The 27,849-nt window shown below is 32.9% G+C and overlaps 1 pseudogene; it reads left to right on the forward strand.

Annotated features, from left to right (window-relative positions):
• On the forward strand, positions 1–27,849 carry LOC120618595 (S-formylglutathione hydrolase-like; annotated as a pseudogene).

The following is a 27,849-nucleotide window of genomic DNA, read 5'->3' on the forward strand; positions in this document are numbered from 1 at the left end:
TTGGACAGGAAAAGAATGGCATTGAAACAAATTTCCAGCAACAAGTGCTTTGGGGGATAGCAGAAGGTTTTTAAACATGTCAGTGTTAAACTGAACTACAAAATGAAATTTGCTATCTACTTAACACCAAAGGCAGAAACTGGAAAATGCCCTGCACTGGCTGTCTGGTTTAACTTGCACAGAGTAGAATCTTATATCGAAATCTAGTTATCATCAGGCTGCCTCAGAACATGGCCTTGTTGTCATTGCTCCAGATACCAGCTCTCATGGCTGTAATATTAAAGTAGATGAAAACTGAAACTTTGGCACTGGTGCTGGTTTTTATGTGGATGGCACTGAAGATCCTTGGAAAACTAACTACAGAATGTACTCTTATATAACAGAGGAGCTTCCCCAGTTCAGAAATGCCAATTTTCCAGTGGACCCCCCTCCAAAAGATGTGTATTTTTGGCCACTGCATAGGAGACCATGCTGCTCAGATTTGCGCTTTAAAGAATCCTGGCAAATACAAATTTTTTTCAGCATTTGCTCCAATTTGTAAACCAGTTTTCTGTCCTTGGGGCAAAAAGGCCTTTAGTGGATATTTGGGAACAGATCAAAGTAAATGGAAGGCTTATGATATTCCTCATCTTGTGAAGTCCTACCCAGGTTCTCAAATGGACAAACTAATTGAAAAAATTTTTAGATTACGAGAGGATTATGATCATAGGTGCAACTTCATTGCAATCTTTATTACTGATCTCATCAGACAGCAAAATACCCAAATGCATGAAATATTTCAAATAAGAGATGTCTTCAGAATTATAAAAATTGTAATAAATAGAATTGCAGGGGGAAATTTTCAAAACCCTGTATTTTATAAAGCTAAAAATACTTCATTCTATAGTTGAATTACCTCCTGAATAAATATATGAAACCTGAAAAAAAAATCTAGTATAATGTAAAGAGAAATTTCTAAGCATCTAAAATTTTCTTTCATAATACTTCTCAGGAAACCATGGTGTGAATTAAAATCACATGAGAGGCTTTTTTGGAAATAAAGTATATAAAGATTCTTGAATCTCACCCAAAATTTATTAAATGAGAATCTCTGTGGGGTTGGGTTTGGAACAACAGTTTTAAAGCTTCCTCAGACAATTCTGATGGACCAGCCTCGTTTCTGTGACTGGTACTTTTTTAAAATCCTAATAGTGGTGCTTACGTAACTAGACACTTCTAGATGTGACATGGTAATTAAACACAACACTCTTATTTCTCAGATCATAATTTTCAAGCTATTGATTAGTTTTGAATATTACTAATCGTCAAAATGCTAGATCTCGGCATAGAAACGAACATTCTTTCAAGACCATCTCCCACTTTAGGTGACAGAGTCATGGTTCCAAAATACCAGCGATCTCCTTCTCACCCACAAGTTCTTGTTTGGCCACAGATGTACTGGAAACTGATCAGAATATCTTTTCATCTGTGAAAGTATCACCACCACCAGGCCAGGCTTCTCTCTGTCTCTAAAACTTCTTAATGATTTCTAGACTAATTCCATCTAAACTAACTTCCCTGATTCTATCTTATTTAACCTTCCAACTCCCCTGACAAGCTTGCACGTAGGCTCTATGGCTGTTTGGCAAGTATTATATGCTCCATGTACTTATCCATGTCCACAGTTGAACTGTGAGCAAGGAGAAATTTGATTTTGGCCTCCTTAACCTTAGAGTCTCTTCATATGTCCTTTTCATCTTCAGTTACCACCCCCCAGGAACATTCGTGTTTTAAATGACATCCAGTGTATAACAGGAAGTCAAAGAAAAATACCGTAGATCTCACTTATATGTGGAATCTAAAAAGAAAAAAGAAAAAGCCAGCTTATACAAACAGAAAACAGACTGGTGGCTGCCAGAAGCAGGGAATGAGGGGACGGGAAGATGGGGTTGGGTATGTGGGTAAAATGGGTCAAGGGGATCAAAATGTACAAACTTTCAGCTATAAAATAAATAAGTCATGAGAATACACTGTACAGCATGGTGACTATAATTAATGATACCATATTGCATATTTGAAAGTTGCTAAGAGAGTAGATCATAAAAGTCCTCATCACAAAAAATATATATTATAACTGTATGATGAATGCTAACTAGACTTATTGCAGAGATTACTTTGTAATATATACAAATATCAAATCATTATGTTATACTCCTAAAACTAATATAATATTATATGTCGATTATATCTCAATAAAAATATAAAATATAAATTCGAGTCAGAAAATTTTTTTAAAAATAGGTATTTTCACATAGTTTAATTTTTATAACTATCTCTGAGATGTTTGTAATTATTTCCCAAATACAGACAAGAAAATTGAGAAACAAAAAAAAAATTGAAAGTGTCACAAAAGTAATGTCACAAGAGCCTGGACATTATCCTTTATCTTATAAATCTGAGTCCAGTGTTCTTTGTAAAACATCACTGCTTCTTATCAGTAAATTCCATACACACAAACCTCAATTACAAGGCTATTCAATAGATGAACTCAGAAACCCAGATAGTTCCATATAACCACCCTGGTTTCAAAGAAATCACTTGTGGGAGACTAGCTTTACACAGAAAATTCGACTCTAATTTTCTGATGCTTGATTATATCTATACAATCTGGTTCGAGGCCAAGGTTGCTGCTGAACATTCTGCCACACACAGGGAAAACTGCCCCGCACACGTACAAAAAGCGGTATCCAGATAAAAAACGTCAATAGTGCCAAAGTTGAGAAACTCTGCCCTACCCCAAACCTTCACCCAGTGTCAGAAGCAATTCATATTCATCTGAGTCTTTTACATTTTAATACATTTCCACTTACATTTTCCACTTATTTATTCTCAAAAATATATATTTAATATTTGTTGAGAATCTATATACCAGGCACTCTGCCAATTGGTGTCAATACGATGATTAAAAAAAAAAGTCTCATGGATCCTAATCTCTTGAAACATGGATAAGAATCTGTTCTGTAACATGTAGGTGAAAGAACGATTACTCTGTTTTCTAAATCAAACTAAATGTGCCTCTGAGCCCACTTTACAGAGTGAAAAAAATCTAATCTTGGTCATGTTTGAGGAACTTAAGAATTTGAGGAGATTTTATGGTACCTAGAAAATAGAAGACAAGGCTTGAGACTTGGTCTCTGGTGTCAATATGATTACTTTTTCCGCCACCAATGCTGCTGTTGAGTCTCCCCCTCTACCTGTTGCTGTGTTCGGTATTCCTGTACCTCCCAGTGGTCTTCTGTACTGACCCCGGCCTCAGACAGTAAAGCCACACTCTGCCTCTCCCATCTAGAACACTACACTAGATTTGCGATAAAAAATATTTTCTAATCTCTGGTCCCTTCTGAGTTCTTGGAGACACTTACACTTTTTCCCCATATCGAGGTAACTTTGTTTTGCTTTCGTTGCTCTTGCCCCTCTCCTTTTTCTTTTGTGGTTCTGCTCTCCAACTAAAATCTAAGTAGAGGTCATTTTCTGAGGGCTTAGCAAATAACCGGCAAGAAAAAAAGTGTCTGGGTTTGGGGTTTTTTTTGTTTTTTGTTTTTTGTTTTTTTGGTTTTTTTGGTTTTTTTGGATTCTTCTACAGCAGCTAAAACAAAAGAGCAAATTTCCATAACGACTCTCAATATAGACTGGCAGGCTACAGCCATTTGTTGAATGCACACCATGCTCGAGCAAAGCACTACACACTTTTACAGTGAAAAGTCTGGAGCTCTTAAGACAGGGCACATAAAAGTGATATTAGAAGTTTGTCTTTTCCAAGCAATTTTTAGAGTTGAAAGAAGAGGTTCAATCAAATACAACCAAAGTAATTCAGGCATAATTGTCACTCTCATTTTATTTAACATTTGATTTTGAATTTTTGTTTTTCTCCAATGACAGTTTTTCAGATTTTAATTAAGCATTTTTCAGGTTCTGATTTATTTAGCTTTAATAACTTCCTTTATAGGCATGGCAATAATATTTCATCCCAGTGGTCTGAAATACAAATGAAACCATCCTCTTTACAGTGAGGGAGTCAAAACACCCTCACAGGAGCTGTCAGTGTAATTAGGGTGTCTGTCTATCAGGAAGGAGATGACATTTAGGGTCAGCTATAGGCCAACATCTTAGTAGGTAACATGTGCCACCTAACATTTTTAGCTTCCCTGATTGAGGTGTTTTTCCCTTTTTAGTGTCCTTATCTCTCTCTTCAGGCATTCAAGAAGCTTTGCTCTATCCAATCCCTCTACATCTCCTGTCAAAACTCTCAGAGAATATCCTAATAAACTCATTTACATTCAAATATAAATTATTGATGATGTTTAAATTGGAGCTACTTCAAGAGTACCTGCAGTTATTGACTTTCAGGACTGACGGATAGTGGAGAAAGAATACATTTGGGCAGGAGGATTTTTCAATGCTTAAAACTCGCACTGACATATTCACCAAAACCAGTTCAAGTAAAGTATCTATTTGTATGTTTTGGAAAAGATCCAAGATGTCTCAGTATCTACTAAAAAGTCTCACCTAGAAATACCACTGTCACAGTCAGGTGAGATTATATATGTAAAAGCACTTTTAAAAGTTAATATTAATAATGTACTTACTGATACCAAATTCTGTTCTATTAGCTTTACCTGAATAACTTTATTCTTTACAATAGCCTTACGAGATAAGTGTTATTATCCCTATTTCACAAATGAGAAAATAGAGACAATGAAAAATTAAGCTCAGTTGACCCTTGAACAACAACGGGCTTGGGACACCAAAGGTAACTACTTAACTACTAATAGCCTACAGTTGACCAGAAGCCTTACCAATAACATAAATAGTTGATTAATATATTTGTATGTTATATGTATTATATACTGTCAATAAAATAAGCTAGAAAAAACTGTATTAAGAAAATCATAATGAAGGGAAAATATATTTGCAGTACTATATGTATTTATTGAAAGAAATCTGCATATTAGTGGACCCACACAGTTCAAACCCGTGTTGTTCAAGGGTCAACGGTCATTTTCCTAAGGTCAAAAACCAGAAAGTCATCCTCTCATTATAACAATCATTAATGTTATTCTCAGAGCTTATAGAGTGTGAGATGGGGAATGAGAGGAAAGGATGAATAGCATACTTTATATATAGTGTCACTTATTTAAGGAAAAATATAGGCAGCATGATTGTTATAACTAATATTTAGATGGCCCAAGTTTCCTAGTGAGACTTGAAAGTGCATCACCTCATTTATTGTTACCAACAGTCCTGGCAGTACGTCCTATTAGCTCTCTTCATTTAACAAATAAGAAAAACCAAATTTCATGAAAGTTTTAGTGTTTCACCCAAGATCATACACATAGCAAGTTTGCACCCAAGATTTCATCCCAGGTTGCCAGCCATTTATTGCCATACTCATTAAATAGCAGCACTGCACTAATGACTTTACATACTTTATCCCATTTAATCCACATAGCAGACTTCTGAGGAAGATTGTACAAATGGGGAAACTGAGGCTCTGAGAAGTTAAATAATTTGCTCAAGTTTTCATAGCAAGTATGTATTAGAGCTGAGATTCGAGCCCAAGCATCTGTGATCCTCAACTCAAGCTCTTACCTGTTATCATGTCTGCTAAGTATAGCCAAAACTCTTTTGAGGTTCAGTTCCTTGCCTCTTCCCCTTTGTGCAGAAGTTATAGCATGTGAGAAAATTATAGAATACTTAGAGTGAGGATGAAAGTTTGGGCAAAGGGGCCACACTCAAGAGCCCTCTAACTGCATTCTATACATCTCAATTCATTTTCTGTGACTTATAATCATTTTATAAATGAATACTAATAAAAATAAAGTATTATCAATGTGTTTATAAAGCACATAGCAACAGTAAAAACACCAGTAGCAATAAATTGTAGGCGAGGGTCATATTTTTTTCACAAAGAGAAAGTACTTGATTTGCTGAGGGACATTGTGGCCCACAGAAGATAATAGAAGGTAGAGGTCTTGAAGTTTACTATCCAAAATGCCAAATTTACACATTCAATTATGCCTTTGTACGTGGAGATAAGACATACTATTTTTGCAGATGAAACTCAGGCCAGCTAGAGTAAATGCATTTTTTTATTGTTTTTCTGGACATATTTGACTAGGATTATCATCCTAAATTTGTAGCCAGTACCCATTACCAAGACTAAGGTGCTTTGAAATCTGTCCAGGCAAGAAGACTGCATATTGATATATTGGATGAGGAACTGTGATAGTTAGTGTTGGTATAACAAAATTCACAATAATCGATCATGCATTCTAATGAAGGGATTCTTTATACACAGAGACTTTATACACAGAGACTCCACCAACCTAATGCTTATTCCCTTGGAATGAAAACTCTTTTGTTATTCATTGTAGGAAAGAGACGTATCTTTTCTAATTTATGTCGATGACATTCTAAAGAATCAATGTTTTAAGCAGTTTTAAATAAAATCCTTACTGGTTTAGCCTTTTTGAAATAATCAATTAAATAAGCCTCATGCTAAATTTTAGAAATTTCCTGGCCTAGCAAGATCACTGATAGATAATTCCCCTCCCATCTATCCAATATTCCCATTCCAATAAGTGAATAGTCAAAAAGCAACTCTGTCTTCTCACTCAGACTTGATTATCACCTTGTTTCTTCACACATATCATAATCCTGAAATTCAATCACATCAATATATCTAAATCAATCCTTTGACTAGATCATCAGAAAAGAAGAGGTTGGTAGTTATACTGACAGCAGCATTTGCCATATTTGCCAATTAGCATGAAGACTTGCAGTAGCTGTAGGCTTATTCAGCTGACATGCAAGAATTTCACACAACAGTGGTTAGATAGAAGAGTATATGAATTGTTATCATACTTTATTCTTCTGAAAAATCTAATGTTTCTGCATATTTTAGCATTCAAAAATGGCTTATCTAGCACCTAGAAAAATGATAGGCAGAATGTAGATGCTCAGTATTATTTGAAACCTTGAATTATATTAATCACATATTTCCAAAGCTTTTTTGTCCTGTAGAAACATCAATCTTGACAGCAAACCACTGGCATTCCTTGGATCTCACGACTGGTTTTTGATACCAGTAAAGCATGTGCTGTTGACAGACATTCTTTTTCTGTGTGAGTGCACCAGCAATATAGATTTTTAAATCTTTTCATTGAAGGATAACATAAAATATAGTTCATAAATTTTCAGCATATAGCTTCACGAACGCTTCAAACATAAATACACATTGTAGTTCCCATCTAGATTAAGATATGATAGAAACGAAAAGATGCTCAACATCACTAGCTATTAGAGAAATGCAAATCAAAACTACAATGAGATACCATCTCACAGCTGTTAGAATAGGTGTTATCAACAGGACAAGTAGTAACAAGTGTTGGAGAGGATACAGTGAAAAAGGAAGCCTCATTAACTGCTGGTGGGACTGCAAATTGGTACAGCCTCTATGGAAAACAGTATGGAGGTTCCTCAAAAAACTAAGGATTGATCTACCATATGATCCAGCAATCGCTCTACTTGGTATTTACCCCAAAGACTTAAAAACCTGTATCCAAAAAGATATTTGCACACCAATGTCCATAGCAGCATTATTCACAGTGGCCAGGACATGGAAGCAACCAAAATGTCCTATGATAGATGACTGAATAAAGAAGCTGTGGTACATATATACAATGGAATATCACTTAGCCATAAGAAGAGATGAAATACTGCCATTTCCGACAACCCGGATGGACCTCAAGATAATCATGCTAAGCAAAATAAGCCAGACAGAAAAAGTTGAAAACCACATGATATCACTTATATGTAGGATATAAACCTAAAAGCAATGAATGAACAGGACGAACAAACAGAGACTCATGGACATGGACTATAGACTAGTGGTTACCAGAGGAGCGGGGAAGAGGAAAGTAGATAGGGTAAAAGGGGTCAAATATGTGGTGAAAGAAAGAAATCTAATTATGGGCAGTGAACATACAATACAAAGTATATATGATTACTGTTAAATATAGAAACCAGAAAAAAATGCCTTTCAAGTTTACATGATCTAAGATTAATCCTTAATAAATAAAAGCCAGCTTAAATTTGTTGGTTTAAGTAAAACAGACATGTCTTTATTTTACTTGGGTTTACAAGAAAATAATCATTAATCAGTGAATATAGATTTTCCTACTGTAGATTTATCTGTCAATAAAATGTCTTGTGTTTTTGTTGAAGAAGCACATGTTTCTAAAATTACTAAATGTACATACAAGTAAAAGAGGCCATGTTTATAGATGTTATAAAATGTCTTCGTAAGTTTAGAAAAAATATATGATAGGACATTATCAGCATCCATAGTAGCATTCCTCCCACCCACTCTCAAACATCAGTCACCTCCACAAAGGAAATCACTCTCTTAACTTCTATCACTATAGATTAGTTTTGCCTTTTTAAACTTCATATGAATGGAAGTACAGAGTATAAACTGTGTTTGGCTTCTTTCATTGAATATTATGTTTATGAGATTCATCCATGTTGATATATATAGGAGTAATTTGTTATTTTTCTTGCTAGATAGTATTTAATTCGTATGTATAATATGCCTGTATACATGTGTATGTATATATGTTGATGAACAAAATGACTGTGTACAGATTGAAGTTATTACCAGTAATACTATTAACATTGTAGAAAATGTATTTTTAGAAAACATTTGCATGTATTTCTTTGAGTAGGAATGAAATGTCTTTATTTTTTAGAGGTAGAACTGCTAGTCACAGAGCTTGCAAATATTCAGTTTTAGTAGATAAGCCAAATAATTTTCCAAAGTGGTTGGACCAATTTATACTCTTTCCAGGTGTGAATGACAGTTCCAGTTGCCATACATCTTTGCCAGCGCTTGATAATAGTAGTTTTTGTTGTTTTGTTTTGCCACTTTAACAGGTGCATAGAGGTATGCCATTATGCCTTCAGCCTTTGCTTTCATAATTAATGATATTTGACACATTTTTATATGTGAAGTGCCTATTCAAGTGTTTTGCCTTTAGCTTGTGTTGTCTATTATTTTCATATCAGTTAATAGAAAATCTTTATATATTCTATACATAAATTCTCTGACAGATATGGTATTTATTACAAATATCTTCTTTCACTCTATTGCTTACCCTTTCACTCCCTTAATCGTTTCTTTTGATAAATAGATTTTAATTTTAATAAAATCTAATTTATAAAACTTTTCATTTATGCATAGTACTTTTTGTTTTCTGTTTAAGAACTATTTCTCATGGTCTTAAAGATATTATCCTATGTTATCCTTTAAAATTTTTATTCTGTTGTTTTATATGGGACACCTATAATCTATAATTCACCTGCAATTAACCATGTATTTAGTGCGAAATGGGGTCAATTTATTTTTTTACGTGGATAGCGAACTGATTCATTAGCATTTGTTAAAAAGTATGTTCTTTTCTCGCTGTTCGCGTCCTGTTATTTTTCTAAAAATAAAAAGTGAAAATCAATTCAAATAGTGTAAGAAGTCATTCTAAAAATCAAATAATCAGCAGAGACTATTAGCCGCTTTTAAATTTCAGGTTTACTGCAATACTCTGAAAACATATAATTTGTTGAAAATGTGTTAAACTCTTAGATTAATGAACTATAATGATTCTAGATACAATGAAAAAAGAATTTGAAGACATTACTAGAAAGACAGGTTGTAAATCAACTCTATCTCTAATTTAAATTTCTCTTTCTCTTAAATCACAAACTCTTGACATTTGTATTTCCCCGAAAGAAGGCATTGTTATTCAGACAGTTTATATATTTTTTTATTTTTTTAGGCTACTAATTAAATGGCAAACCATAAAATAAACAGAATATTGTTTATGAAACAAGATTTTAAAATAAGGCAAAGTTTTACTGCCAATGAATAGTGTTATCTCTCTTTTAATATCTTAGTATGTGGATCTTTTCCAGCATTTAAAATGGGGTGGGAGCTGATGCTAACCTTCTATAACATTTTTTGTAAATAAAAATTATTGTAGAAATAGTAGGATGGTGACCACTTAATTTAAGTGAAAATAAATTAGTTATTAAGAATAGTAGCAAACACTTCCATAGCATTTACCATTATACTAGCCATTATACTAAACATTTTGCATATGTATAAATTTAATTTACACAACAATTCTATGAAGGAAGTAATAATAGTATCCTCATTTTACAGATAAGGCCACTGAGGCACAGAGAGGTTAACTATCATGCCAAATTCACACAGCTAGTAGGTTGATGGATCCAAGATTTAAATATACACATAGCACCCGTTTAGTTAACTAATATGCTATGCAGCCATTTCATGACACCTTGCAAGCATTTTGATAAAAGGAAAACAAGACTGCTGAAAGATGTATATTGTATTTTAAATACATTTATTCTAATTTATTCTATTCCCCCCCTTTTTTTTTTTGACTGTCTATTATCTGAAAGCACAGAACTTAACTGCTCAAAAATATGCTAAATTTATTCTGCACTGTGTCTGTTTGAGTGCACTCATGACAAGAAACAAACCATCACTCTGAGAAGACGGTATTTTTCCAAACAGCAAGTCACCTCATGCCTGGCTGGCTTGTATTTGTATAGTTCTAGATTCTCCTTCTATCCAGATGCATGAAATTAGCTTTGGTTGGGAATTACCCTGGGATATCTACTCCAAATCAAGCCAACTCCTGAACATAGAAGAGAATTCATTCTGAAGTTAGTTTCAGTGAGGAGGTATTAGAGATCATTCTGCTCTGCTCCATCCACAGTCCAGCTCTACCAGGTGGGCAAGTCACTTAACTTCTCTTCATTTTGGTTTCCTCACCTGTAAAATGGAATTGATAATATAGCAACTAGTTCCTAAGGTTGCTATGAGGATAATATGAGTTAATACATACACAGAACACCCAGAAAATAGATCATATAGGCCATATGAATAAAATAAACGACAGCTATCCATGACCTTACAGTAGCAATTCATACCAAACCCTCTGCCAGACACCTAATATGTCCCTAGGCCAGTACATGAGGACATCCGCATCCCCTAGGGCATCACTCTTGTGCATATTTATAATGTGGAGAAAAATTACAATTAAATATCATATATGTATAGACATATATATTCATATGATATACTTTTATATTCATACCATTTTTTATATTCATACCATTCTCTGTTACATATACAAACATAGAAATTATACACATTAAAAATTATTATAAAAAGCTAATTAGGTTTTATTTTTCTCCCCTCAAATTAATATAGATACCCAGAAACAATCCTATGATCAAACTACAATTTCTGTAAACTAAAAGAAACTACGGCTTAGAAAAATAATATCCTTGAGTTGGAAAGATCTTTGAAGCCTATAACATTCAGGCATCTTCTAGTACAACTATAACCTTTAAGCAGGTGACTCCATGAAGTACTCCCAGAGACTAAATTGGAGCCTTGGTAAAAATGAGCATTCCCACATTAAGCTTATGGAAGTTACAGTGCGTTGTCATAAACATTAACTGACAAACAAACAGCATCACTATAAAACAGTAGTATCATTAGTTTAAAATTTAAAATAAAGTTTAAATGGTTGAAAAATTTGCTTTAATTAAGCATCGAACCTGGATTCGCCATCAATTTCTGGGCTGGGTCCTATAATTCCATCACATTACTACATTGGCCATGGTTATATAATAATTTCTGTGCCTTCTATTGCAATTATGCAATAAAAACAGATCGTGCACATGTGTGGTCAATTATTTTTAATGCTATAAAAATTAGGAGGATTTGAGCATGACAGTCCTTGCCAGACCTACCACACTACCTTTAGCAATCTTTATTCCGAATCTCTCTTGAGTTCTGGACCCTCAATTTTGTATTCTTTCTAGTCTTCATATTTTAAACCTTCTTCCTTGGCAGCGTTCTGTTACATTTATTTGGTAAACTATAATCCAAGAAGCCAAATCTTTCTTGGCACTATCTACTTATACACATATTAACTATATATTTCTTTCTAATTTTTCCTAAAACTAGTATATTTAAATTTTTTATCTATCTGTTGAAAGAAAAGGAAAACTTGTCAGCAATCCATATGGTGATACAATAAGTGATCAATATAAGCACCACTTTTTTAACCAAGTTACTTTCTGTGTATATAAACTGTGAAGAGCAATGTGTTAGGTGAGAATTATGAAAATCCCTAACATCTTTCGGTGAAGTACCAACTACATCCCCACCAAAAATTTTTAAAAGTAAGAGGGTAATCTACAAGCAAGATAATTAATGGCAGGTAAGAAATTACTAAATCCAAAGTATCTGAACGCCAACACTGATAAAAATTATGGGGAAGAATTTAGAAACCAAAAATAGAACTAAGAATGGCTGGCTATTAAAACACAATTCCAATAGAGTGTTTGAGACAGAAAGCAGTGAAGGAAAGTTGAAGCAGCACGTATTTACTAGATCAGAAGGAAAAATGGCAGTTCAAGAAAAAGTCTAAGGTTGGAGTTTATTGATAGGTGAGTAAGAAGGTCCACAAAATGCAATGAAAGAGACTAAGAGGAAGAAAAAAACTAGCTAGGAATGGAGATGTTGATAAACTGATGATTTTTATATTAGAGAAGATATGTTAGGAAAAATCTATAAAGCGTGACTACATATACACATATGTACATATACACATATACATATACAGAAGAGAGCATGAGCATAAGCGCAAATGTTTACCACAGAGATGAAGAAGGAAATATGTTGGAAGATAGTCTAGAAGGATATAGTAAAGGGAAATGAATGATTTTAGCAGCTGTCTCATAAAAGACAGCTTTTTGAAAAGTAGGTCAGACCATACCAGAACACTGTAAAAGATAACCCATTGGAATATAGTGTAAATTACTAGAAAATATATGAAGTTCTTTTACTTAGAGAAGCCAAATTTTACAGAAGTGTAATAAATAAATTGATGATCCTGTCAGATGTGTCACTGTGGTTCTTGTGTTATTCTCAAGGAAGAGTGTTGTTCAATAAGGAAGAGTAAAGAGTAACTTTATTATTCATTTGTTTTAATTCAACATTACATTTTTGAAATTCATCCATAGTTTTTAAATAGCAGATGTTTGTTCATTTTTATTGCTGTTCATTTTTTTAACCACCACGTAACATGGAACCTTCATTTTTAATGTGATTTCTGTACAACTAGAGTATGAAAGTAATCCTTTTACAAATAGAACTGATTACTAGAAGAAACAATTTCAAAACCAAACTAGTATGTGATGTGAATCCATAGGAGTTTAACCTTCAAATCCAGCCAAGAAGTTTGTTACAAAATCTTTCAGCTTTGCATCTGACTGTTCTGAGATTTTTCCATCAGCCCTAATATTAGGCAACAGTGACAGGGCTTGACTTTGGCTAATAACATGAGACAAGAAAGCATTCCCAAATTTTGTAATCTTGCTGGGCTCCAGTTTATCAACGTACCCCGTTACATCTACATGAATAACAGCCACTCGATTTTCAATAACCATGGGAGAATACTGTCCTTGCTTCAGCCACTCAGTCAAATGTGCACCACGACTCAAGAGTTGTTGAGTGGCTTTTTGCCATGCATCTTATTGCATGAATATAACAAAATTTGATTATCCATTCTATTGCTGATGGACACTAGAAATTTTCAAGATTAGATTTTTTGTATTGCGAATAATCTTGACATGAACATTCTCATACATGTCCTTTGGTACACGTATGTATGCATTTTTACTGAGTATATACCTAGTAGTGAAATTCCTAGGAAATAGGGGGTACATAAATTTAACTTCAGGAGACAATCAAACTGTTTCTGAATTAGTTACACCATTTTACATTTCCATCAACAGTAAAGGACTTCCCTTTGCTCCACATAGTCACCAGCACTTTGTATTGGCAGTCTTTAATTTTGACTTTCCAGTGGATATATACTGGTATCACATTATGGCTTTTACTTGCATTTCTCAAATTTCCAGAGAGCTTGACTGTTTCTCATCTGCATATTGGCCATTGGCTATCCTCCTTTGAGCAGTGACTATGTCTATATATATTTTTCTAGAGTTAAATTTCTTATTGAATTATAAGAGTTCTTTATATATTCTAGATATGAGCCCCTGGTTGGTTCTATATATATTTTTGCAAGTAACTTTTTTCCATTCTATGACTTGCCTTTTTCACTTTTGCAATAGTGTTTGATAAACATAAATTCTTAATATTAAGGTGGTCAAATTTATCAATCTTTCACTTTGGGTCAGTGGTTTTAATTTCCTGTGGAAGACGTTTTTTTCCTATCTCAGGATCATGAAGGAAATCTCTTTTATAATCTTCTAAATGCTTTATATTTCAACTTTCACCTTTATTTCTACAAAACCACCAGCACTTGGTTATTTAACATACAGTGTTAGAGTCAAGTTTAATTTTTCCACCTCTGTATATTCAATGTTGTTGCCCTATCGTTAGTTGATAAGTCTAACTTTTTCTCATTTCTGAAGTCCCATATTTGTCATGAATCAAATGTCCATACATGTTTGGTTTTCTTTGTAGGATGTTTACTCTTTTCCATTGATCTATTTGTCTATTCTTGCACCATTATCACACTCTCTTAATTACTGTAGTTTTCTCTTTGCCTTTTTTGAATTTAGTGTTTTCATATAAATTTTAGAATCATCAAATCCATTTAAAAATCCATGAAAAACCTGTTAGGATTTGGTTCACATCATATCCATAGATCTGTTTGGTGAGGTTTGGTATTTCTACACTATCAAATCTTCAAATAAATTCATGAATATATTATATTCCTCCATTTTTCTAGCCCTGTTTCAGACCTTCCGTGCTGGTGGGGAAGACGAACGTACGAGGACCGTATTCTTGTCTGGCTACCAAATTTAAAGGAAAATCTTTCAAACTTCATCATTAAATATGATGTTTTTTGTAGGTAGATGTGACTTATCAGTTTTTAAAAGGTTACTTATAATCTTAACTTCCTAAGAGTATTTTATTTGAACAGATGTTAAATTTTAAATATGTAATATCTTCATCGTTAAAATGATCATATGTATTTCCCTTTATTTTCTTAATTTAGAAATTTCAATGATGAATTTTTTTATTTAAATAAGTTCATTGGGGTATCATTGGTTAATACAATTATATAATTTTCAGGTGTATATTATCATTTGACATCTGTGTATTCTATTATGTGTTTACCACCCAAAATCCAGTTTCCTTCAGCTACCATATATATGATCCCGTTTACCCACTTCACCCTCCCCCTACACCCTATATTTGACACCCTTTACCCTGTCTACCTACCAAAGATAAATTTTTTTAGTGTTAAACCTAGCTTGCATTTTTGGGATAACTTGTTCTCTCTCTACATCCACGCACATACCCATAACGTGTTCTCTCTCTCTCTCCATATACACATAACATACACACACGTAGACCATATACATACTTTCTGGATTCATTTTGTTATTACTTTATTTAGGATTTTCACATCTACTTTTTTGTGTGAGATAATCCTGTAATTTTCCTTTTTTAAATCTTGATATCAGAGTTAGCCTCTGATTACATAAAATTCTGGTTACATAAAATGCATTGAGAAGTATTTCCTATTTTTCTATTCTCTAGGATAGATTCTGCAAGACGTTAAATATTTTCCAGATTTTATTGCTTAAGCTTTATCAGTGTGGAGTTGTAGAAATTGTATTTATATTATTGATTATATTATAGATTTAATTTTTTAATGTTATGATACTATTTAGATAATATTTCTATCAGTTTTGTTAGAATGCAGTTTTAGGAATTTATATATATCATCAAAATTTCAAATTTGTTGCTATGAAGTTGTTCCATTTTTAATATACTTTTTTGCCCTTTTTAATGTTTATAAGATCTATAATGATATCTTCTGCTGCATTCCTGATATTAGTTGTTTATGCTTTCTCTTCTCTCTCTCTATTTCTTTTTCTCTCCCCCCCACCCCTGCTCTCTGTCCTTTCTTTCTTTCTCTCTCTCTCCCTACCCTCCAACAATCACACCACTTTTGGATTTATTAATACTCTATCATATGTTCCCTTTTAATTTAATTAATTTCTACTCTTATCTTTATTATTTCCTTCTCCTATAGTGTTTGGTTTAATTTATCATGTTTTCTTCTTTTGATCATTGCTTGTTGGCCTTACTGCTAACATATTATTTTAAAGATATATATATATATATATTTCCCTCTAAGTAGGGCTTTAACTGCATCCCACGGGTTTTATTAGAAATTATTTTTTATCATTCAGTTTGAGATGTTTTCATTATGTTGTCTTCATCTTACCAATTATTTGGCAATGTATTTCTTACTTTTCAAACATTGAGATTTCCTGATTATCTTCTTATTATTGATTTCTAGCATAATGACAAGGTGGCAATTAGTTCTAAGTATGATTTTGATTTTTTAACATTGGCTTTATGCCCTGACATCTGGCCATTGTTTTTAAGTATTCTATATTTTAGTCTTTGATAAATTCAATAGCAAAAATCTTTACTGTTTATTTATTTTCTTTTGTGCTGTCTTATCTTCTCATTTTCCAAATTATGTTTTATGGTAAATAAGCGTTTTATTTGTAAAATTGTTTGTGGAAATAATATTTTAAGAATGACGATGATGTAATATTTCTCTAGACAGAATTTATATTTGCTTCTGCCAGCCACCTGGGGCCACTAGTAACCTGAGGTCTCCTCAATCCAGTTTCAATGAATTGAGGTGAATTTAAACTGAGCCATCTTTGAAAATCATGACCACTTCTTATTCATCTTTACTACTATGATGCAGTCCTTTGGGGGCTCAGCAGGGAGTTTTGCAACTCCTTCCCATGGACCCTCCAGGGTACAAAACCAACTGCTGTTCACCCAATTCAGTGGGGCTGTCACAGCTACAAAATCCACAAAGAAAACTGAGGAAAGGGGGCCACAAATACCTGCTTCACCTCTCTGTGCATCTGTCCTTCCCTGTTTCTGGCCCATTAATTCTGTGCTATCTTTTTGTTCTCCAATGATTTTAAATAGTTTTTTTAAAATTGAAATATATTTGACATATAATATTGTGTAAGTTTAAGGTATACAACATATTGATTTAATATATTTATATTGCAGTATGATTGCCATTGTAGCATTAACTAACACCTCTATTGGGTCCTACAATTATTTCTTTTTTGTGGAGGGAAAAATTAAGATCTAGTCTCTTAGCAAGTTTGATGTTTTTAATACAATATTGCTGTCTATAATCACTACACTGTGCATTAGATCGCCATGGCTTAAATATCTACTGGTTGTAAGATTGTACCCTTAACCAACGTCTCCCCCACCCCCCAGCCCCCGGTAATCACCATTTTACTCATCATTTTTACAAATTTGTGCTTTTTAGATTCCACATATAACTGATATCACGTAGTAATTGTCTTTCTTTGTCTGACACCTCGGTGTAATGTCTTCAGGGTCTATCTATATTGTCACAAATGGAGATTTCCTTCTTTCTATGGCTGAATAATAGCCCACTGTATCTTCTTTAGTTATCCATTGATAGGCACTTAGGTTGTTTCCGTATCTTGACTATTGTGAATAATGCTACAGTAAACATGGGAGTGCATATATTTCTTTAATATTCTGTTTTCATTTCCTTTGGGTATATATCCAGAAATAAAATTGCTGAGTCTTATGGTAGTTTCTATTTTTAATTTCTTGAGAAACTTTCATACTGTTTTCCATAGTGGCTACAGCAGATTACATTTCCACCAATAGTACACAAGGGTTCAATTTTCTATATATCCTCCCCGTCACTCGTTATCTCTTGCCTTGATGATAGCCATTCTAATAGTTGTGAGGTGATCCGATTTTTATTTCCCTGATCTCTAATGACGTTGAGCACTTTTTAATGTACTTGTCGGCCATTTAGATGTCTTTTTTGGAAAAATGTCTATTTAGTTCCTTTGCATATTTTTAAATCAAATTGTTTGATTTTTGCTATTAAGTTTTTGAGTTCTTTATGTACTTTGGATATCAACCCCCCTCATAAGGTTCGCAAATATTTTCTCCCATTTTGTAAGCTGTCTTTTCATTTTGTTGATTGCTTTTGCTGCTGTGCAGAAGCTTTTATGTTTGGTGTAGTCCCACTTGCTCACTTTTGCTTTTGTGGTTTGTGCTTTTGCTGTCATATTCAAAAACTTATTGCCAAGACCAGTGTCAAAAAACTTCTTCCTTATGTTTTCTTCTAGCATTTTTATGATATCAGGTCTTATGTTTGAGTTTACATAGTTTTTAAATAATTATTTTCCCCATATCTATTCGTCTCTGTGGTGAAAGGACTGATCTGAATTGTGTAAGCTTCCACTACCCAAAGATAGCATTCGAATTCAGTCTTTAATTTTTTTTAAATTTTAGAGCTATAGAAATTACTTGCCTCTCATCATTACCTTATAAAAACAAGGAGGTTAATGAGAAAAAACATATGGAACTCACCATGAACATTATAATTCTAATGTAGCACTAAATGATTTAGTCTAGATATTATTCAGTTGATAAATATAATTTATGGCCGGGACATCTATATTGCTAAAGTTTTACATCTCTTTTTCTTACTAAAAACCCAGCCTACCAAATGAATAAAGATAATTCTGGTTTACAGATTTTCTACTGTAATTACTGTTAAGAAGTATAATCATTAAGTATAATTAGCATCAAGTGGAATTTTACACAACACTAAATGGTAGCATAATTGCAGATTCTGGCTGCCTGCTACTATGAAATTTTCAAGTAAAAAATTTTAAGCAAAATCTGTATTGTAGCTAATACATATTCATAAGCATACAGTACATTGCCCATAACCCGAGATTGTAAAGTTCACATAGAAAATCTGAATCCAACTACTTTTATTTTCTCCAAGATTTTAAACTTTTTTGAATTTTACTTCAAAATTTTCCATAATATGTTATAGGCTCCTATTCAATTTAAAGAAGATAAGAATACAGAAAATAAGTTTACTCCCCAAATAATTTTATGTTTACATTGTTGAATAAAGGCATTTTTATTTGTTCCCACATCTTTCTTACAAAACAACAGAAACTTCACCAAAAAAAAATTAAAAAACAGAGAAAATAATCCATATTCAGTGAATTAAGTTCTCTCAATTGCAAAGCGTATACAGTGAAGTTCACCTGTCAAACACTCTGAATCAGGAGGAGAAGTGCTGAGAGCGAAGTCATGCCTACTGGGACTCTGGCAAGTGCAGAATTTCCCCCAAAAGGTATCTCAATCCAGAGTTCAACCTGATTAGAATGTCAAAATCTGAAGGTTGTATGGGTAGCAGGAAAAGAGATGGCAGTCCTGAGAAAATTTGATTCCTTTTAATATTTAGATATCATTAAGTGTCAAGGGTCAAATCATGCTGTCACACTATTTCTATTATTTACTCCCTAGATTTTCAGCAGAGCAAAGAGTGAAGAGTGAATGAGTGATTGGGAAGAAGAAATGACAATTACTAGATTTTAACACAGATAGCCTATATCTTTAAGAGACTTTGTCTGGAGCCACACCATCCTTCTAGAAAAACTGATATGTCCAAGATAAAAAAAAGTAATAAAATTACAAATTTGATGAAAGCCTTTTCAAGGCCACAAATGGTAATTGTGTATAGTCATAGATCTCTTCTTTCCCCATATCTCCTCTCCTGTTCTCAATCTATTTTTTCAGGAGGTAAGTAATTTTATTTGAGGATGTCATAATCAGAAAGAATTATGTAATATGCAATATGAAATATATATAAAATCTAGGAGAAAGATATGAAGAGGCAGATAAGGAACACAAACCAAATGGAAATTTAGCAATTGAAACATGAAGGCAGACAAAGAGTTTCCATTTTCTCAAACAAATTACAGCACTGAACTCTCTTTTAAAAAAAGGTCAACAAGTAGATTCAAAATGTTCAAAGAAGAGACTACAGAAAGAAGTGAAAAGTGAACTTAGGAGCTCAGAATAAAAAAGGAAGAGAAAAATAGCACAGTAGAGACAAAAACCAGGTTAGCATCCAAACATACACACACACACACACACACACACACACACACACACACTCACTCTCACTCTCTCTCACTCTCTCTCTCTCTCTCTCATGCATGCACACACATACAATTGAAAACTCAGGCAGGGATATAGTGAATAAGATATTGCAATTCACAGAAAAAAAAATATGAAAGGACAATGATTTAAAATTGAATATACAGATGATAATAGACATGGAACATAGATAAAGATACCTAACAAATACATCATTGGTACTTTTTTCTTAAAAAGAGAAGTGAACAAATAGAAAAAAAATATTCAAATCTAAAATAGAAGGAAAAAAATCCTGAAATGATAGCTTTATTCTGAAGGTCAAAGAAGTATATAATGTTCAAGGAAAAAAATCTATACAGTAAGATTAGCACTGAGACATGCCTTCAGAAAGTTACTGAACTGCAAGAACAAAGAAAGAATTATAAGGCATTCAGGTAGGAAAACAAAAATTTACATAGTAGGTTAGCCTCAGGCTATCAATAGAAGCAATATTGCTAAAAGATAGTGTAACAATACAGTCAAATTTTGAAAGAAAAAAAAGACCCTAGAATTTTATACCTAATATTAATTATTAGTAAGTTTACTAATTAGTCAAGTATTAATTATTAATTTGTATGTTTTAATCAACAGACCTTATTGAGATATCTCCAGTTGTTCAATATTGTTCTTTATTGCAAAAGAAAATTCTGGATCATATTTCTTTGTCATGTCTCATTAGTCTCTTTTCATCTGGAACAGTTTCACAATCTTATTTTGCATTTCTTCACATTGATATTTTTAAAAAGTCTCTCAAATTGGTGTTGGTTCACAAACTGGCCTTTGTGCACAGAGGACCAGGAAGAGACAGACCACTCCAGATTGGTAGATCGCAGGTTTAAATAAGCAACGGAACTTACATACAAAGCTTGCTTTGGATGACTCCAAGATAAGTGGACCTCTGCCCCACCCATTGGAACCTTAAAAGTTTATATGGAGGCCTTAATTGGGTTCAGTCACATATACAATCCAGTGCTCTTAACAACACCTTATTCACTAAAGACTAAGTCCTTAAAACAGCTCCCGCTGTGGGAATGGTGGGCAGAGCATACATTCTAAGGTCAGGAGAGAGGCTGAGGAGGCTCTGATTGCCAGGATCCAACTGTTAAGTATGCCTGGTGTTTCCTTATAATTATACTCAGGTTATATATTTTTGACAGGAATACCATAGACCATCTTAACCATGTGATCAAATTAAAATCACTATTAATGGGACAAACGGACATCACATTTCTCTTCATATAATGAATGGAGAAAAACAATCCCAAATCTGAAGTCTTAGCCCATCTGTTATAAATTATAAATACAAATACATTGCTGGTTATAATTTTTTAATAAAGAAGTATACGTAGCAAAAGTGAACTTCCTGTTATACTATTATCTCAACCCCCAAGTTTATTTCCTTCTTCAAAGGAAACTGATATTAATGGTTTGGTAGGTATTTGTCACTTCTTTCTATGATTTCATGTATGTATAAAATATATTTGGGGGTTTTATTTTGGGGAGGTAAAGTTATATAAACATAATCATACTGCATATTTTGTCTTTTTCATTTAATAAACTTTAGAGTATTTTTCATGAGCACCCACAGATACCTCATTTTTTTTATCTTTTGTTTAATATTCCATGGAATATATGAAGCATAATTTAAATATCCTTAAATTGACAGACATTTCGCTTTTTAGTATTTCTAACAATGCTGTAATAAACACCCTTGAACCTGTCCATTCATGTGCAAATACAAATATTTTGTGAATAGGAATAATACTTAGGAATGAAAAACTTGAAAGATAGGACATTTTGATTTCTTTTAATAAATGCTGCCAAACCACCCTCTAAATTAACTCACCACTTTATGTTTCTACTAACTATAAAGAGAACCTCTTTCCTCCATATCTTTGTCAACATTTAATATTAACAATTTGCTAATCTATTGGAAAACAGTCTCATTATTAATTGTCAAAGAGGTTGTATGTCTTTTCATATATTTTGATCATATTTATAATTTTCTATGAATTTTCTTTTTGTATACTTTGCATACTTTTATTGTGCATATTTTTTCTTACTGATTTGTAAGCTGCTGTTTCTTTGCATATTATGTTTCTTTGCATATTAATCATATATGATACTTAGGTTGCCCATACGTGTTCTCCCAAGTGTAGACAGAATTTTTTTAATTAATTAATTTTTTATGGTGACATTGGTTAACGAAATCCAATAAGTTTCAGCAGTACACTTTAACAGTAAGGCATATATATATTTACACTGTGTGTTCACCACCCATAGTTAGATTTCTTTCTGTCACCACATATTTGACCCCCTTCACCCAGTCTACTTCCCCCCTCTCCCTTACCCGCTACCTGGTAACCACTAGTCTATAGTCCATGTCCATGAGTCTCTGTTTGTTTGTCCTGTTCATTTGTTGCTTTTAGGTTTCGAATTTTATTCAAGTACACTTTACATTAGATCACTAAAAAAATCTTAAAAAATCAAAAGTCCTATTGTCTTGCTTTTACCCAAAAGAAACCTAAGGCCTACAGATATATATATAAGATATATATATACAGAGATATATATCATTCTTCCTTTTTTGTATGTTTGTCAAAAGACCCAATCTGAGCTAATAATGAACTACTCTTAAATCGACTATCAGGCTATGGCTTTAAAGTCCCTGAAGGACAATTTAACTTGAAATCTAAAGGTGTACGTTCAAGCCTTGTCTCCACTACTTACAAGCTGTATGTATTCATTGCAAGTGAAATTCTTCATTTGTAAATGAGAATACAAATATACGCCCTACATATTTCATATCGGTGATATGAGAACCAAATGTTAAGAATATGAAAGAGCTTTATGCCTTTAAAGTACTACATAAATACATAAACCAGAGTGACTTTTGGTAATTTAAGGCAACCCCTTACCCCAAAAATAAACCACTTACTATCTTCTAGTTAAGAGTGCCAATGAAACAGAGAAAACAATGTTTTAATACTATACACAAGATGATACAGATTTCTGTTGCACAGAGATTCTGATTCATCTCTGTCATTAATCTTAACAAATCTAACATTAGTTTTTTAACAGGCCACACGCCCTCAAGTTACTCTAAATTTCTAGCTTTTATTATTTCCATTACATTCGGCTTCATGTACTTAGTTTAGAACTTTAAATTGTGATGTTCAAATTTATTTTTACTGCCTAAGATAGAAAAATATTAAAGACAAACTTTACAACATTAATAATTTAATTTTTAATTTGCTCATGGAAAGAATTACCTAGAATTATAGAAAGTAATCATTATTTTATGTGAACTATAAACATGACTATCGGCATCTAGCAGGTAGTCACGAAATTTATCATCATTGACTAAAAATTTGCCTTTAGGTGATTTGAGTCCTTTTTAAAATATTTTTCAATTTAATGACTTCCTCTTCTCAGAGGAAGATGTATAAAATGAATCTCATTATTATCATGTGCATATAGGATCATCTAGTGCCTTTCTGCAGAAAAATTACAAATAAAACCATTAATACAGTGTCCATCACTTTGATGAAACTATGGATTGAAATTCACTCTCATGTATGTCCTATTTATTTTGACTTTAAATAATGTGTATTAATAGAGGCTGAGGACTTCCTTATCAGCATTAACAGAGTTGCTGAAAACACTTCAAGTGCACTGACATTTAGGAGGACTTTTTAAATGCAAATATTTCTTCTTTTTTGATAAAAAAATTGATTTCTTAAATACCTTTGATATTTTCATGCTAATACTTTACTGTAAAATATTAACCAGAGTGATGGCATGTTTACTGCAATTAGACAAATACAAAAGATCTAAACGTTCTCAGTTTTAGCTTAACAACATTAAAAAGATGAAAGAATTTGGTACAGTATATATGTCTAGAAAATTGTGTATCATAGACTAAACAAGAAAGGAGCACACACTGACTTAATTAAAAATCTATATAAATGCTTCCAAAAGTACTAAAAGCCTGCTTTCCTTTTTAGAGATCTTGTACCTCAGAAAAATAAGTAAATAAAACAATGTGTAAATTAAAGAAAACATTTAAGCCCTACACTTTAATGTTTCCCTTGATAGATATTTGCTATTTACTCTTTTTAATAACCTTTTTTTGTAATTTTTACTATATCTATCCTTTTGACATAATTCAGGTCATTTTTCTGATTATCAATATTTCAGTAAAGTATATATTAAAGGTTCTCATTTTAAAGTCAATGCTTGTGAACTGAATACAGTTCACATTACCATGATTTGCAGATGAGAAAAAGTCATCACTGCTCTTGATTTCCATCACAAGGTTCCAATCAAGGTGGTCTGCTTCTAAATATCAGAGTCTCAGTGAATGAATCAATATGCAATGCTAATTTGATATGTTTCACAGTGGAGTATTTTTTTTTCAAAAATGACCATTAGTTTAATTTTGACAGTTTTCTGCTTTTAAGCTTTACGTATTTCCCAATTTTGGCTTCCAGGCTTTTTCATTTAATAAGAATTCAGAAATATCTTTGAAGACTCTCAGGCTGGTGGACTAGTCCTAAAATTACATACATAAATGAATGAATGAGTGAATGAATGAATAAATAAATAAATAAATAGACAAACACTAATTCTAGGAGCAAGATTAGCAATTTCTATTCTCTAGTTAAGAGACTGTGAACTAGCAATCAATGGCCTAGGTTTTTTTCCTCTCAGTTAAAATAAACAACAACCAAAAAAATGAGTGAATTACTAGAATTTGAGAAATAGAGAATGAAATGTTGTGTGTTGTTTTCTTTGGAAATGGGTTGTCTAGACCCCGGCAAGCACATCCCCACATGGTGGCAATCACTGTAGCTAACCTAAGGCCTACAGAGATATATAAGATATATATACAGAGATATATATCATTCTTCCTTGTTTATATGTTTGTCAAAAGACCCAATCTGAACTAATAACGAACTACTATTAAATCTACTATTAAGCTATGACTTTAAAGTCATAGTACTAATGAATTAATATTTTATAACGCACTTAGAATAGTACCTGGCATAGAGTAAGTGCTCCAACTTATGTACTTATTACACAAAAAAATCTAAAAGATGTCACGAAGAGTTGCTAAAGCTTAAGAATTATTAAGAAGGTTAATTATACTAATGTATGATTAAATGAGGACATACAAGTATTCTAAAAAAAATGGAAAATATTTTTTACTACTTCCTAAGACCCTTGAAATAAAACTTCCACAAAGCATCGTCATTTTCTCTTTTGTGTTATAACATTAACATTTAAAACAGAAGAGCCTTTGGATAGAAACTGACACCAATAGAAGAATCCTCCACAAGAGAAGTTGCAAAACACCTCTTATTGAGTCTGAAATATGTTATTAAAAAAAAAAATTGTTCATTCTGACCACCAGGGACTAGTACAGAGTCAGTACACAATGTACAACTGCATATATTTATATTAATTATACATGAGTAGATTGATTTCACCAATTATCAGGCACTCTTGAAATTCGAAGCAGTAAATGTGGGATAAGTGAAAAGAAGACAGTGTCCCAGCCTCTGGGTACATTAGCATCTATATTAGGAGCCTGAGGGTGAGAGAACAAAAAGGAATCAAGATTCTTCAGAGTATTCTCCAAATTCTTTCATCTTATGACAAACCTATGGGCATAATAACATTTGACTAAAGAAGAAATTAAAGAAATGGCTTTATAAAAAATTGAAGCATGATTTCTCTGAGATTCATCTCTATGCAGGGGCAGAATCACTACCAAATTTAGACCCAAAGGAGTTTTCTATAATTCATTAAAAAGAAGCACCATCTAGGGGTCTGTTGAGCAATGAGAACACCAAGCTTCAGTTAGAAACTGGAAGAGGCTGAAAACCCAACTGATATCAAGTTTTATCCCAATGGATCCCAAAGATATTAGCAATACTATAGCCTATGCACAAGAGCTAGATTCTAACAAGGAAGCATACAGCTGGGGCAAAATTTAAAGGAGGCCCTGCCATTTAACCTCTGCAACAACTTCCAGACCCAGTAAGTTACTTAGCCTTTTATTTGACCCTAGTTTGATATAATTACACATTGTGGTATACATTATACCCTTTGGTATGCATTATACACTTGGATAGTGCACACCTATGTGAAAGGTTCTGTACGTTTAAAATTGACGGTGATAACGAAGCCAACTTCAGGTGTCATAAATGAAATGGGAAAGTTACTATCAAAGCAAAGGGGAAGCAAATTCTCAATGTGTGTTTCTTAGCCTAGCAACAATTTCAGTCTTCTGTATGACAATCTTCTGTTTAAGCCAGAGAGTGAACAGATCTCTTCTCCACCACTGATTAGCTGTAATGAGATTTATTTCGTCATCTATAACATGGGAATAATAATAGCAACAACCACACAAGAGTAGTTTGCGGAGTTTAAAGAAGGACAATTTGTGTAAAGCTTTTATACATGCCATAGAACAGTGCTGTCCTATAGAAATATAATGTAAGCTACAAATGCAAGCCATGTAATTATAAATATTCTAATAAACACATTTTTTAAAAATCAAGGGAAATTAATTTTAATTGTATATTTTCTTTGACCCTATATATCCAAAATATTATCATTTTAGTAAGCAATCAATATAAAAAATTATTAATGAAGTATTTTAAATTTTTTCTACATCTATTATATCTGATGAATATTTTACAGTTAGAGTACATTTCAATTTAGTTTTGTCCTATTGCAAGTACTCAGACACATGTGACTAGTGACTATTGTATTAAACAAGGCAGCCCTAGAATATGGTTACATTCAACAAATATTTATTAGTATCAATTATTGTACTAGTATTTATAGTACTACTACTTGGTATTACCGGTATTGGTATGACTATTACTCTTATAACAATCCTAAGTAGTATTTTTAACTATTCATAGAATCATAAAATAATTTTAAATCTTGCTAATTTTCAAAGTATAAAAGCCTCCTTCGAATCTACAAAAGCTAATAAAAATAATAGCAGATATGAACCTTAATATGTTAGGAAAAATTACAGAAGAAAATTGTCAAAGAACACGGCAAATATTCAACAGGAAAAAAATGGATGGACATGGGGGAAATTTTTAGATAGAGCATATATTTCAAGAAAAGATTTTGAAAGGCAGGATTTAAGGCTGTCAAAGACAAGTTTAATTTTTTGCTATTGCCAATATAGTGGAAATTATTAGCTAAACCTCTGTTTTCTCATTACCCAGAAAATCCAGATAAATTTAAAGGACTTAGCAAGACAAGGCTTTAAATCTACCAAAATCAGAGTTGTACAAGGCATTCTAGAGCAGTTATTTTGTAAGTCAGGGAGCTACTCCGGGTGGGGGGAGGGGCAGGGAAGTAAACTAAAGTTGAAGAGATTTATGGCTAAATGAATATATAAGCCTTGTTATCAAATTCCAGGTGAGGAACTTCACAGGAGACTGAGCGTCCTGGAACTGGCTGAGGAACCCACTTCACTGAGTACACAGCGCATTCTATCCCGCACCCGTCGCTTCCTGGAAAATCCTTACTCACGCTTCAGATATCGATCCAGCCTTCCCTTCCTTTGGGAAGTTTTCCCTGACTCTACTAGATCCTGA

This window comes from Pteropus medius, unplaced genomic scaffold, assembly GCF_902729225.1.
Source record: "Pteropus medius unplaced genomic scaffold, Ma_sr-lr_union100, whole genome shotgun sequence".
Lineage (NCBI taxonomy): Eukaryota > Metazoa > Chordata > Mammalia > Chiroptera > Pteropodidae > Pteropus > Pteropus medius.